Source organism: Lissotriton vulgaris, chromosome 8, assembly GCF_964263255.1.
Source record: "Lissotriton vulgaris chromosome 8, aLisVul1.2, whole genome shotgun sequence".
In the NCBI taxonomy this organism is placed as follows: Eukaryota; Metazoa; Chordata; class Amphibia; order Caudata; family Salamandridae; genus Lissotriton; species Lissotriton vulgaris.
The window spans coordinates 851,343,764-851,358,664 of NC_141696.1; positions in this window are offsets into that span (position 1 = coordinate 851,343,764).

Genomic DNA, 14,901 nt, shown 5'->3' on the forward strand with positions numbered 1-14,901 from the left:
CCCAGGGCCGGACTAGGAACTGAAAGCAGCCCTGGCAAATTTTGCCAGACTAGCCCCCATCCATTGCGTAGCGAGCGCGCATAGCGCGCGAGCCCGACCGCCACTGGGGGGGTTCTCCCCCCCAAGAAAATTTTGGAAAACGACAGACCAAAATGGTAACATTTACAGCACATTTTTCATTACATATTCAAATTGTATCAACTTTCAAAGCACAGTAAATAGTAGATGATGACCTTTTAAGAACATCAGGTTAGCCACCCAGTCATATGTACCCATAGACATTCTTTCAGAGAGCTCCAAAAATAGACACAAGTAGTGAATCAGAGAGAACAAAGTAAAGTGAGTGTAACATTTTCTGGTTTCTCCGATAGAAATGCCCCCCCCCCCCCCCCCCGGCAAACAAGAGATGTCTCAAAGACTATATACATGGGCAATCACATGCAGGCCACTCTGTTATGGCATAGTTGTTCTAGAAGCAAGGATAAGTACGTTCAGCTGCTTTGAAGTGACAGGTCATGACTGCATGTTTGGGGGCAAGTCTGGCTGCTAAACGTTTTCATATCAAATTGGTGAACACTGCATGCATCTCATGGAGTGCACCATGTTAGTAAACATTTGGTGTTTGCTTTCACTCCTGCAGTGTGTGCATTGTCTAGTGGCACGACCTCCACACACATACACTTCACATTTGGGGCCAGTGGCTGTCGAAGCGTTTCATGTAACCGTGTGTAACAATAAAAAAACACTGCTTGTAGGTTCATGTGATGCACTATTTTAAGTGTAATCGAGGGAGAGAATATAGGCGAAGGGTAACAAGTTTACCGAGGCCTATATTATAGTACCTATATGGAATATAACACTCCATAATTTCAGACTCTGGTCTGCAAGGCTGGCTGCATTGTACCAAAGACACGATTCAAACCTGGATCACCAGGTTCTAAAGTCAGCAGCTCTAGGCACTCAGTCACATTTCTTACAAAGTAGGAAAATGGAGTTTATTACAGTGGTACTTGTTTAATTGACTCATGAAGACTAAACGGCTGATTAGATCCTATTATTTGTAGGTGTCGTATAAACTATTCAGAAATTGCATTACACAGTGAGATATATTCCTAGTTTACTTGTCAAGGCATAAATAGATGTGAAAAACAGGAGTTAACATGAGCAATGCCTAATAGACTGCCAGTTTTCAGCAGATGCCTGAACCAGCAGACCAAGTGGAATTAAGTTATTTCAGCTTCACCTGTTTTTTGGAGAAATCCTAATACTGTGTCTTGTGAAAGAACAGGGACAGTGAGGTTTTGTGTTAAGGTTGGTTCATAATTGCTTTCTGTATATTATTATGGTAACCTAGTGTTAATATAAGCATCATCCTACAGATCTGAAAGTTGTAACCCTCCTGAGTAGCACAATGGCTAATTGTGGTTGAAGTACTTCATAGGATGTATACATTTAAAAGTTTTACGAGAGAAAATACAAAAATGTACTTTTTAGACTTTAAGGTAGTACATTTTACATTTCATAAAATAAGTTCATTAACTTACTGACCTGTTGCACCAGCTCAAACAAGCTGCTGAGATTGTATGCACGCGAAAAAAGAATTGCTAGCCCACCCACTTATTTAGTCTCTCAATGCTTTGAGACTACAAACAAAAATTAAGTCAGTTTGTTTGTATGGGTAATTTTATTTAACCCTTTTACTATTATTTTGATAGTATTTATCTGTTTCATAGGCAAAAAGAACACTTTATAAGCACCTATACAAAATACAAAATACAATTATACATATTTACAACTACTATACAAATAACATATATACAATGAAGCAAACAATTATACACAAACTTCTTTTACAAAAAATATAGCAATTCTGTATCCACAAATAATTAATCTTTGCGAAATAGTCAAACCACTATTATACCCATAAGGTGAGAGAATGGCAACAGAAGTCGAATTTGATTCACAGTCAATTCTGAAATAATGAATAAACCCATCAAGAGCAGATATTTTGTAGTGTCTGTCTGCCGTTTGCCGACGCGTTTCGAATCTGTAACAAATCACAGATTCTCCTCAGGGCTCTTTCATTGTAGTCGATCTTCATAAAAATGCGGTACACTCTCATGGTCCAATTGTTCACGAGGGGCTGTAAGCCGCAGGAAATCAGTGAAACAGAAGGTCTGTTCTCTGTCTAATACGGCAGTAGATGCTGTGTTTAGATCCTCTCTGTGCTCAGTATAATTCCAATGAAACCTATTGTTATGGTATGGAGCGTAGAGCGTCGGTCACATGCCGTTTGCTCCTTCTCTTTCTCAAAATCAAGTATGAGTCAGTGGCGGGGACTCGGGTTCCTCCCCGTTGTTCGAAACTGCGCGGTTCACTCGCGCTCTCTCGCCGGTTGACAAACCAGGAAATGTGAACACATTGGGGGATTGTATGCACTGCACTTAGCTGGATTAAGGAATGACAATATTAGGATTTAAAAAGGTAATTACTTGCCCTTACAAAAATATTATTAAAAAAATATGACAGTGAGTTTGCGAACACAACTGCATTGCGGCTTGTTCATTAACCCACTTTGATGTTAGAGATATATAGAAGCTAGCAGAAAAGTTAAATGCATTAAATCAGAGCACTTATATTAATACACCAATTGGAACTGTTTTCTGCCAGTGGTGAAATGGTAGAAATCCGATAAACAGACATATGTGACAAAGTGCTAATTTACAGTGGCCAAATAAATGTTCACTATCAAACGACACTTCAGGTTTACCAACTCCAGTTTCCCCACAGGTGGCGAAAGGGTCGAGAGGCCAAGTAGTAGCGAGTTGTGCTGGATTCCAGTGGTGGCTGGTGACATATGAAAGTGGTGAGGCGAAATGTTCACGATGAGTGGCTGGTGGCAAGACCAACCATCATAAGGGGGGCAGCGGGGTGGGGTGGGTAGTTTGAGTCTCCCCTGGAGAAAGTTTTGAAAACAAGAGTGGGCAAATGGTGCATTTTCAAGCACATTTGAGAAAGCAGGAAGGTTCATGTGGATATCCTAATTCTATCAGCAGCTAGGTCGCAAAGCAGTAGTAAGTGGCTTTTAACAACTTAAGCATTTTTCATGCTTTTTTTTTTAATTCAAATTAGAGAGTTTCAATATGATTTAAAAAGAAGACTCCTAAAAAAGACTGTTGCTGCACCCTGTAAGAGACAAGGTAGTATAGAAGCTTACACTACTTGCTATAAGTAGTACGTGAGAGGCCGTGAAGATAGAGATATGTCATGAAATAGGCAAATATGTTTTAGTGATTGATTGTCACTAGAACAAAGGGTCATTAAATGCGCTTAAAAGGGGTGGTGCAGGCTCAGGAGTAACATTAAGAAATATTTTTCTGGCTGACGTTTCAAGGGTCCCCAAACTTGCAGTCTTTCTATAATATGCCAACAACCAACCACCTAATGATGCTTTTACACGGTCATTTCACAAAATGGCAAAAAAACTTTAGAATGAGAAACACACTGTGTGACGATACAAACTGTGATTGAATTATAGACAATTCTGCACAATCCCCCAGAGGAACTCAGGATGAAAATGGTAGGAAGAGATGACAAACTATCGGACGACTTGGAAACCCCTGGTCTGCGATGCTTTACGTGTTCACAAGGGACCCGGGACCCAAGAGGGGTGTCTGGGGTGGGGGTAATTTGCGTGTGATATTGAATAGATGATTATGTTTTGTTCCTAAACCTACGTCTGCATATTTTTTTCACCTTGCCGTCGCCGAACAAACTAACGCAACTGCAGTAATGGGAAACAGAGGAAGCCTGGAAACTATAACTGCCGCGCCAAACAGCCTTTTGGATACTGAGGGTAAGAAATGTGCCGGATACATCGACATCAAACTACTCACTTTCCCTGCTAACCGGAATGGTACAAGGAATGAAAAAGATGCAGTGACACGCAACTCTGACATATATTATAACTTTATTAACAATTACTTCTACTGCTGAGACCTAGTGCAGGTAAAATACACCCAGAAAAGTGTCTTTTAAATGTGTTGCTGAGTTTGAATAAATCTTGCCCATAGAGATGATGGCAGTATGGAAAGGTAACACATTCTATACATTTCCTGCCTGCTGTTTACACATAAATCCATCATGTTCTTCATCTTTACCCTTATACTTTGATACTGCGGTTTCCTTTATCCTGTGACACCGAAAAAATGTTAGTGACTTATTAATCATGCCCCTTTGACAATCATGACTTACAAAATCAAAGACACATATTTAAACTAACAATTGGTTGCAATAAAGATTGAATATCAAGAGTGTTGCCTAGTTTACATGACCTAGAATGCCTATTAAGCAATGTATAGGGCAAACCCCATGGTCCTCCTGCAGCTGTGGTGCAGCAGGTAAAGTGAAATTGCAGCTAGATTATCTTGTCCTTTACAACCAATTTCACATACTGATGGCACAAAGCAACCTTATTTTGCCTCTGCTAGCTACAGTAAAAGCTCTCGATAATTAATATGGAAACTTAATAAAAAGGGATATTTCGTCCACAAAGACACTGTAGACAAGATCACTTTGCAGGTTTTCTCTCGTGAAGAGAAACTACAAAATGTGCTCACTCCTTTGTAGCAATCCTGCATATTTTTCAAGACAACTCCCCATCCCGCCACCCCATCACTAACAGGTTTGGATTGACTTGTTCCAGTCTTGAAGTACACGCAATTTATCTATACACTCTCATTACAATTTAGGCTTCGACTACACTAAGTCAATGTTATTTTGTCTTGATTTAATTTTTCAAGAGAACACAAAAGAACCTCGCCATTAAAATAGTCCTTCTTCTCGAGCATGAAGGTGAAAGGTTTTTAAAGTGTTGTGATGTTCAGTAATGCCCCGGTTACTTACCGGTAATCTTCATTACTCCGAGTCCATGTCTTCCTCGCCACAGTAATCACATATGAGCCTCCGGCTCCACACAGAACTCCAAGTATAAAAAACAGCGCTCTAGTCTCCCTCTCCCTCCTTCAATATGGCCCCCAGTGGCTCCAGCCAATCCCATAAAGGGACACAGATACAGCTAATCTACCTGAAAGACCAAGCCGCAGACATGAAGCCACCACCAGGGCCGGGAGGGAAGGGAAACTATACTGTGGCGAGGAAGACATGGACTCGGAGTAATGAAGATTACCGGTAAGTAACCGGGGCATTACCTCCTCGTCCTGTCTTCCTCGCCACGGTAATCACATATGAGCCGATACCAAAGCAATCAGCTTCATGTAAGGAAACAGACCACACCAGCAGTGTAGTGAAAACATAGTTTAATATACAGAGGCATAGCAACAAAAAGGAAAACCTCTCAAGGAACCCCTGCTGACAAAACAGAAGAGGCAAAAGAAACAGAACCCCCACCCCCAACCCGGAGGCGGTAATGGGACATGAAGGTATGCGGGGAAGACCACGTAGCAGCCCTGCAAACATCCTCCATGGACACCCCTTTGAAAGAAGCCCAGGACACAGCAACAGACCTTGTGGAACGACCCTGAACAGGAAGGGAGGGGACCTCAGAAACCGAAGCATATGCCAACATAATGGCCTCCTTAATCCAACGACTGATCGTGGAGAGGGATGGTTTCAGACCCTGACGTGACAAACCAAAATTCACAAACAAGTTGTCCACTTTACAAAAGGAAGACGTGCATGACAAATAAATCAATAAGGCACGACGAACATCCAAGAGGTGCAAAAGGGATTCCTCAGCCGAGGACGGATCAGGACAAAGAACCGGAAGAACCACCTCAGCAGACCGGTGAAAATAAGAATCCACTTTAGGAACAAAGGTAGGATGAGGGCGCAAGACCACACGGTCCGACAAAACCAACAAAAAAGGGGCAGAACGAAGGAAAGCACCCAACTCACCCATACGCCTGACGGAAGCAATCGCCACAAGAAACACCACCTTGAGTGTCAAAAATTTCAAGTCCACCGACTCCAAAGGTTCGAAAGGAGCCAACTGCAAGGAACGTAAAACCAAAGGAAGGTCCCAAGGAGGAGGACACATGATAGGACGGGGGCGTTGGAAAGAAAGAGACTTAAACAGTCTAGCAACCAATGGAGAAACAGAAACCAAAGGGAGGACATGAAATGCCCGAATGGCGGCCCATTGAGCTCGAAGAGTCGAAATGGCCAAGGCCAACACAAACCCATCATTCAGAAAATCCAGAATGCGAGCCGGATCCAAAGAATCCAACGACAGCTCACGACCAACACACCAAGAAGCAAAATTATCCCAGTGCTTGGCGTTGGACTTAAGCGTAGAAGGCCGCCGGGACTGTTGAATGACCCCAGCCACAGTCACCGAACAACCCTCACGAATCAGAGAATCCCTCTCAAGAGCCAGGCCCGCAGACCCAGGGAACGGAATACAGGCAGAGGAAGAAGAGGACCCAGCAGAGGATAAGGAACGAACGGCAAGGCCCACCCCGGAGTCACAGCCAATTCCAACAGAAGGGGATACCAAGGGCGACGCCTCCAACAAGGAGCAACAAGAAAGCACAAAGGACCCCTCCCTCTTGATCTTCCGTAACACAGCAGGAATCAGGGGAACAGGGGGAAACGCATACAACAGACCCTTCGGCCAAAGGAACGAAAGCGCGTCCACTCTCCAGGCATCCCGGCAAGGAATAATCATGCAAAAGCATCGGATCTGGGCATTGTCCTGGGAGGCAAACAGGTCCACAATCGGACAGCCAAACATCACCTGCAACCTCCTGAACATCCATCGTGTGAGGGACAAGGATCCCATGAAAGGAAAAACCCGGCTCAGACAATCCGCCACAGTATTCTCCGCGCCAGGCAGGTAAATGGCAGACAGGAACTCCAGATGCAACTCCGCCCAACAACAAATTTGACGGCTGAGGCAACTGAGGGAGCGAACCTTGCACCCCCCTTGATGGTTCACATAAGACATGACAACCTGATTGTCCGTTCGGATCTGCACGTGGTGACCCCGAACAAGATCCAAGAAATCCAACAGACCCAGAAGGACAGCCTTCAACTCTTTGTGACAACATTGACTGAGGCCAAATCCCCTGAGTTGTCGAATCCCCCAGAGTAGCACCCCACCCCAGCAGGCTGGCATCGGTAGTGACCACTCGGGTGGGAACAATCAGAAAGGGGCGGCCCCTGGACAGATTCCCGTCGACCAACCACCAACTCAGGACCACCCGAACAGCTTCCGACATAGGAACCAGAACACCCATATCGAGGGAACAGGGGTCCCAGTGCGACAAAATGTGGGACACCACCGGGTACATGTGGAGGCGAGCCCACGGCACCGTCAATAAAGACGCAGACATCAGACCCTGAACCCTCAACCACAGGCTCACTGGATGAGAATGCCCCACCAACAGGGCACGGACAGCAGACATCAGGGACAGAATTCTTGGAGGGGGCAGGAACACCATCCCCAACTGAGTCTTGAACAGAGCCCCAATGAAAGTCAATTCCTGCGCAGGAACCAGGGAGGACTTCGATACATTCACGAGGAACCCATGATGTTCCATGACATGGCACACCCTCTGGACATGTAACTCCGCCTTTGGAAGAGAAGAAGCAGAAATTAAAATGTCATCCAGATACGGAAAAACACTAATGCCCTCCCCATGCAAATGTCCAATAAGAGGAGCCAGAACCTTAGTAAAGATCCTGGGAGCAGAGCAGAGCCCAAAAGGCAATACCTGGAACTGGTAATGACGACCATGTACGCAAAACCGGAGAAACTTCTGAAAGTCCGGATGAATAGGAATATGCAGGTAAGCATCCCTCAAGTCTATAGATGCAAGGAAATCGTCCTGAGACACCAGAGGAAGGATCAATTGAAGTGAAACCATTTTGAACTTTTGGTGAGGGATGAAAGTGTTGACCCACTTCAGGTCCATCACAGGTCGAAGATCCCCGGTGCGCTTGGACACCAGAAAAAGTATGGAATACACCCCTTTCCCCAACTGATCGCCGGGCACAGGAATCACCGCCTTTTTGACTACCAGGGAATCTATGCCGTCCAAAAGCGCCAACTTTTTCACAGGATCTCTGGGACAAGGAGTGGCCCTGAAACAGTCTGGGGGCGTCTCGGCAAATCCAATGCGCAAACCCCCCGAAATCACTTGAAGCACCCATTGGTCCGACACAGTCTCTCGCCAAGAGTCCATGAAGCAAGCGAGGCGACCCCCAACCGGACCCACCCCAGGAGCGATCCAGTCAGGATTTGGAAGCGGGAGCGGAGGAGGCAGACGCACCGGAGAACCGGGACTTATCAAAGGAAGGAGCACCCCGGCCACGCCTCCTACCACGAAAGGGCTGACCAGCCCGACCCCTTTTAGAAGGACCAAAAGACCTCTGTGAACCAAAGGCACGGAACCTGCCAGGACGTTCAGGAGCAAGCAGTTTACGATCCTCCGCCGTCTTCTTCACCATCTCGTCCAGAGGCGAACCAAAAAGCTTAACCCCCGAAAAAGGGATCTTCATAAGCAAGTTTTTCTGTGCAGCATCAGCCTTCCATGAACTGAGCCATAACTGACGTCTTGCAGCCACAGAGGACCCGGCCCCTGAAGCCGTCGCTCCCAGTGAATCAAAGGAGACATCTGAAAGCAGACAAACCTGCTGCTCCATCATCGCCAGGATAGAAGAAACATCCTCCCCCTGGTCCAACAACTCTGACAGAGACTGAAAATCCTTGAGCAAGGACTGAATAGTGTAAGACGAATAGGCCGCCGCTCTATAGAAAAATTTGCAGCCGCAAAAGTGCGTTTCACAGCACTATCCACCTTACGGTTAACTGGGTCAGCAGGAGAAGAATCTTCTGAAACAACAGTTCCATGAGAAGACATGCTGGCCAACAAAGAGTCAACCTTCACAGAGGCAGGGTAATTCACAGCAAAATCCTGCAGAGGGTATCTCTTACTCAAAAAACGAGGAAAGGAACCTTTGTCCACATCCTTCCATTCATTCTCCAGGACCTTCAACACCGAAGAATGGAGAGGCAAAGAATCAGGTTCAGGACGATGATATTGTGAAAACAGATCATCCTCCAGAGGCACAACAGAAGCAGGAAACACCAAGTTATCGCAAACGTGACACAGTACCTCCTTCAAGTCGGCACCCTGCACAAAGCGACCCCTCACATCAACCTCCTCTTCATTCTCTGATTCAGCATTAGCAGCAGTGCCATCAATCCTCGCCTTTTTTGCAGGAGGGACAGGCACCTGACCGTGTAATGCAGCAGACACCGCAGAATTGATCATCTGCTGTAAAATTTCCATCAAAGGAATTTGCACCCCAGAACCAGAAGCCACGGCCAAAGAATCAGGAGAATCAGAAGAAACATCCATGACTGCCCGCCTCGTGAATGAGTGCAAGACAAACACAGGCAAAAAGCAGAACAGGCCGGTAGAAGAAGGACCAGAGGTTGCTAAGCAACCCAACAAACCCCTCCTCGATCCAAACTAAAAGAATAAATGCAGTCGGAAAGGCCGCGGGCACACGCAGGGAAAAACAGCCTCAGACTGTTAGTGTGCCGAGCCGAGCCCTGAATGCGCCTCCAACCAAGCAGAGAGTGAAGAGGCAGCAAACCACGCCGACGCACAAACCGGCAACAGGTAACCAAATGACAACGGAAGCCTCCGGCCCCCACAGACATCGCACCCGGCCGCGCGACGTCTGCTCAGCAGGGCGCGCGGCCGGTAAAGGGCAAAATCAAAGAAACGGCAGGCAGGACACAAGGCGTCCCGTCCAAACACAACTATAAACACAGCCGCAAACAAATGCCACGTAAGTCCGCTAAGCAGGACACGAGGCGCATCGGCAGAAAAAGGGGGAAAAATAATCATAAGAAGAGACACATGCAAACGAAAAATGAACATACAGTGTAAAAAGCAAGCAAACACTACTTTCCGCCAACTAGATACCAAAGGACAAGGGGAACCGCTAAAGCAGGAACCCAGTCCCACTCACCTGACCAGCAGGAAACACAGCACTCGGAGAAGTGCAGAAAAAAAGAACAGGTAGATTAGCTGTATCTGTGTCCCTTTATGGGATTGGCTGGAGCCACTGGGGTCCATATTGGAGGAGGGAGAGGGAGACTAGAGCACTGTTTTTTATACTTGGAGTTCTGTGTGGAGCCGGAGGCTCATATGTGATTACTGTGGCGAGGAAGACAGGACGAGGAGGTAATGAGCCTCTATCTAAATTATCATTGGTGACAAACTCACCAAGCACTTTTGTTTTCGAGGGCACAATATAGTTATGAAATGCCAGAGCTGCCACTTTCTTTCCTGTAATTATAGGCTAGCTTGCATCCCTTCAATGGTCATTTATAGAACAGCCTCCAGTGGATTACCGAGAACTTGAAAAACACACACATACCAGTCCGGAACAACCCCTTCTCCTTCCCTCGCCATTGTTTACCGGTGATATATATAAAATAATGCCCTCCTTTCATTCCCTCGCTTAATATGCCAATCACGGTACAGGAATAGTGCAAGAAATAAATGCATGCCATGCGACTAAATAAATAGGGTGAACATTAACATTAAATTATGAATGCGCGCATTTAAAATTGATTACCCTTTCGGGAATTATTCTGTCGCATGTTTTTGCAGCATCTCATCGTGCTCACCAGTGTCAGTTTTGTGACCTGCTTGCTGGCACTAGCATTTCTTATGGCCCACTTGCTTCAAATACTGTCTGCTGTGGTCTTGCAATGTTCACAGTGCGAGCTCCTTGCACTGCCCAAAAGTGTGATCGACGTGCATGAGCGCTCACCAGTGTGTCCTCTTCTGCTGCCCCATTCCAGTTTATCATGCTGTGCACCAGTGCAAGCATATCGTTCAGCTCACATTTCCACGCTTGTGTGTGATACTACATCCGACGCAAACACATTAGATCGCCCAACAGTAACAGCTTCAGGAGTCAGCTGCTTCTCACGTGGCCCACAGGTTGCCCCTCTGTGCCACTGCCTTGCTGTGGATGTTCCTGTACTATGCTCACACCATTTAGCATCACAGATTCTCAGGAAGGGGACTACAGATCCCGTGCCCAGTCAATGCATGAGCTCTTCGCTGAGACTGCAACATCACTGGCTGGTAGCACATTGTGACGATAGTGGCCATAGTGAAATAATAGTGTGCAGGATTACCACATATCAATATATTTAGCAAAAAATGTAGTGGGGCCACTGGTGAGATAGCTGGGGGTAGAGGCGCCACTGATGAAGTTGGGTGGAATTAACAAGGGCGGGAGGGGAGGGGCTGCAGGCCTGCTTTTTAAACCCAGTCTGTGTTCCCCTTGGTGTGTGTGACTATGGGCCTCCATACCATCTAACGTTCATAGTTGTAGAGGACTTAGGGGGTCGGAAGACCCCCGGTTACAGGGGCTGAGGCCCCTTCCGGCGGATTTGAATGAGTGTTGCAGTTGGACCGGGGCACCTTCACTACGCCTAACTATGCCCTGCTATGGAAGGCCAGGCAGTGTCCAGTCAGGGTTCAGAGTCCGGTGGAAGAGCTAAATCATTTGTATATTTACCATCTGAATGGCCTGGGTTACTATTACACACAGACAGCATTATAGATTATGAAATAAAACACAAGAGGTTTTGTACCACACGCATCTTGAAGTAATGTATTTCGAGGTGCTCTCATATGTGATAATGAAGACAAAAAGAGGCAAAGTGAAATTTAAAAATAAGTGCCTATGATTCACAATTTGATCAAGTGGAGAACTCGGGATTAATCGGAGGTTTGCTGGCTTTATCATGTGCAAATCAGCCTTTATATGGACACAATTCTCCTACCCTATGCTCACCTTATATTGCCCCACAAACCTGCCACCCTGCGATAATAATTGCGGCCCTCGGTCACATGACAGTCAAAACTTGTTGGCCCCCCTGGAAAATGCTTGCGAGTAACCATGTTCTAGGCCCCTTTCAGTTTCCTACAATGTCAGGTCGCCTCGAGGTATTCGAACCATGTGCTCGCAGGGTTCACTTCCAACCTGCTTTGGCTCTGCTTTTCAACAGTCAGAAGGGCTGGTACAAGCTCCTTCCCAGCACCCACAGTGCATGATTCTACGTATTTGGACTTTGAAGCTCTCATTCTCATAGCTTGTACTTGCTTTATAAAAATGTCACTTGCTATTTCAATATCGTGCTGTCACCCCGGAGTGGCATTGGTTCAACTTAGTTTAGACAGCATCGCCACAGGACGCTCGCGGCACAGATACAGATTGGGCCTCTCTGGTCCCGCTAGTGGCCTTGATAAAGAACAGTGTAGAGGGGCCTGGTTGTTCCACTTGGGGTGCGCAGGCGTGCGGGAGTAGCATCTGGGCCTTTAGGTTCCCTAAAAAGGATCTTTTAAAGATCCTTTTAAAGTGCCTCCCGTAATTGGATAATTATTTGGATTTCATTTGTTTAAATCTCCCATAGCAGGCCTGCCCGCTTCACCCCTCCCTTTATTTTGGAAATGTGGAAACTGAAAGCGAAGTGCTTTTATTAAAAAGGGATAACCAGTTCTGCAATTTAGCATGACTACACTCACCTGCAGAGAGCAGACAGGGGGCCGGGGGCTAATTAGAAACAATTAAATGTTATGCCCAGCCTCGCTCTTTTTCGGTCCTTGACTCGTGACTAGTGTCAGCCTCATTTACCTCTTGCACACGTATTTAGCGCGAGCCAGCCCCAATGCGCATGATCTTCACATCCAGACCCCACCCTAGTAAGGGGTGAACTAGGCCGCGCGCAGGGGCCAGGCGGAGGAGGAGGAGACATCTGCGCGCAGCCTGCCCCAATGTATCTGAGCAAACAGCAGCAGGTGGCGCATTTATTTAATTAATTTTACATGGAATACTGCCAGCGTTATGCAGAGACAGGCACAGCGGCAAATTTAGCAATAATTATGCAGCAGATAGAATTAGCTGCTACTCTTGGACTGTCACGGTGTCACCAGGGACAGGTCCAAATTAATTCCAAACCGCCCGGCGGCCCCCTGGCACAAAACCGGCCCCCCTGACAGAAAACCGGCCCCCGCCCCATCCAGCATACCGGGGGATTGCCAGGTGCCCGGACTTGTCAGTCCGGCCATGGTTCAGACATGGCTATATGCAAATCAGTCTGACCCTGTGCCTCATGGGAACAGTCCAGCCCGAACTGCCAAGCCATGTCTTCCCTGGACCGGAAACAAGCTTCCGAGGACCGGTTTTTGGCATTCCAGCCGTCTTCAGCCTGGCTTGCTTGAATCCAGTGGCAAAGTGAGCAAGGGACTCACGTCTGAGCATACCCTGCCACACTTATGGCAGCCAAAAGCGGTACAAAAGGGGGTGGTGATGGACGGAGCATATGAATCAAACACTCACACCCAGTCAAAAGATCTGGATTTAATCCATCACCGTTCTTTAGCCCACTCTGCCACCCCAGTTCAGACATGGTGATGGATTAAACCCAGATAAGTTGACTGGGGGTGAGTGTTTGATTTGCTCAAACGTTCCGTCCATCATCCCCTTTTGTACCATCCCCACCAAGCATCAGATATAGTCAATTAACACCAGATTGTGGGTATTCCGGCCTGGAAGCAGAGATTCAATCCCGAGTGCGGAAATTCTGGCACAATTGTGGGGGTTCCGCTCCGAGGTATGGAAATTCCGGCCCGCATGTGGACGTAAAGTTAATAGTCGTAAGTGCATTCTGTCAATACCGTAAGTAGTATGTTTAGAATTTTGGCTCAGATTAGTTCTGTGAATTGGCCCCTTTAAGTTATTATAATCTTATGCTTTGTGCTGCTTTCTGAGCAGGCGGGTGGAAGTTTATGCTCTGCTCTTGGAGCAAGGCAGGGAAGGAGTGGTTTGACCACTCTTAAGTGTGCAATGAGGGTTTGGTTGGCCCTCTTGGCCACCCAACCAGGTCATGCACACTTTCCCCATTCTCCATACAGCATGCATTACAGCCTGCCTGGAGAAAAATCCCAAACCCCCATTCCCTGGCAGAGCGTTGAACCAGGATGCTCAAAACCAGCACAACACTGCATTGCAGCATTGTGATTGTGCAGGGGAGCCTGGGTATCTACCAATCACAGTGATGCATTGAAGCGCTGTGATTAGTCAGTGGGGCCTGACTGTGCTTCCATCCGAGATGAAGAAGAGCAGGAGTGGAGACGCGCGACCCGGAGCAAAGGTACACTTATTTAAGTATTATTTATATTATCGTGCTACAAAGAAATACAGACTCTGCTTACTGTTTCAATGGAGCTTTATTCTGTGCTTCTATTACCTTCCCTGTCCCTACTCTAACTGTCCTCTTCCTGTGTCCACTCCTCCTCTTCCTCTAGCCCCCAAGCTCCGCCCACACCCAGCTACTAGACTGCACTCCAGCATTACATCTCCCCCCTTGTTAACGAAATGAACTTAGTGTCTAACATATTTAGAGTTCCTGGGTCAGCCATACAAGTCAACGGGCTGTTCGCTTGAGATATATGGACGGATCTCAGTTTGCGTTGTGTGGCCTTCTGCCTCCTCGACGAGAGCATCTTTTATTACGAGAGTACATCTTTGCACTTGCGTGACTTCTCGTGTGGTGTGCATATGTCCAGATTCATGATGTTTGTTTCTCAACTTCTGAGTGATCCACTCACCTTCAGTGTCTGAGGTGCCTATGGAGAGCTGAGTTTGATATCGGCAGTCTGTCCTCCTTTGTGACTCTTGCTCACGTGACGCTGGGCCTCTTTTCTGAGGGGATGTTGTTCTAGTTCCCTTCCGAGTGTCTGTATGTATTTTTACTTCCTTTTGCCTTGTCAGGTCAAGAACAACACTGTCTACCTGTTTCGAGTCTGTGATGCCAGCCGGTGGGGTATGAACTGTGGA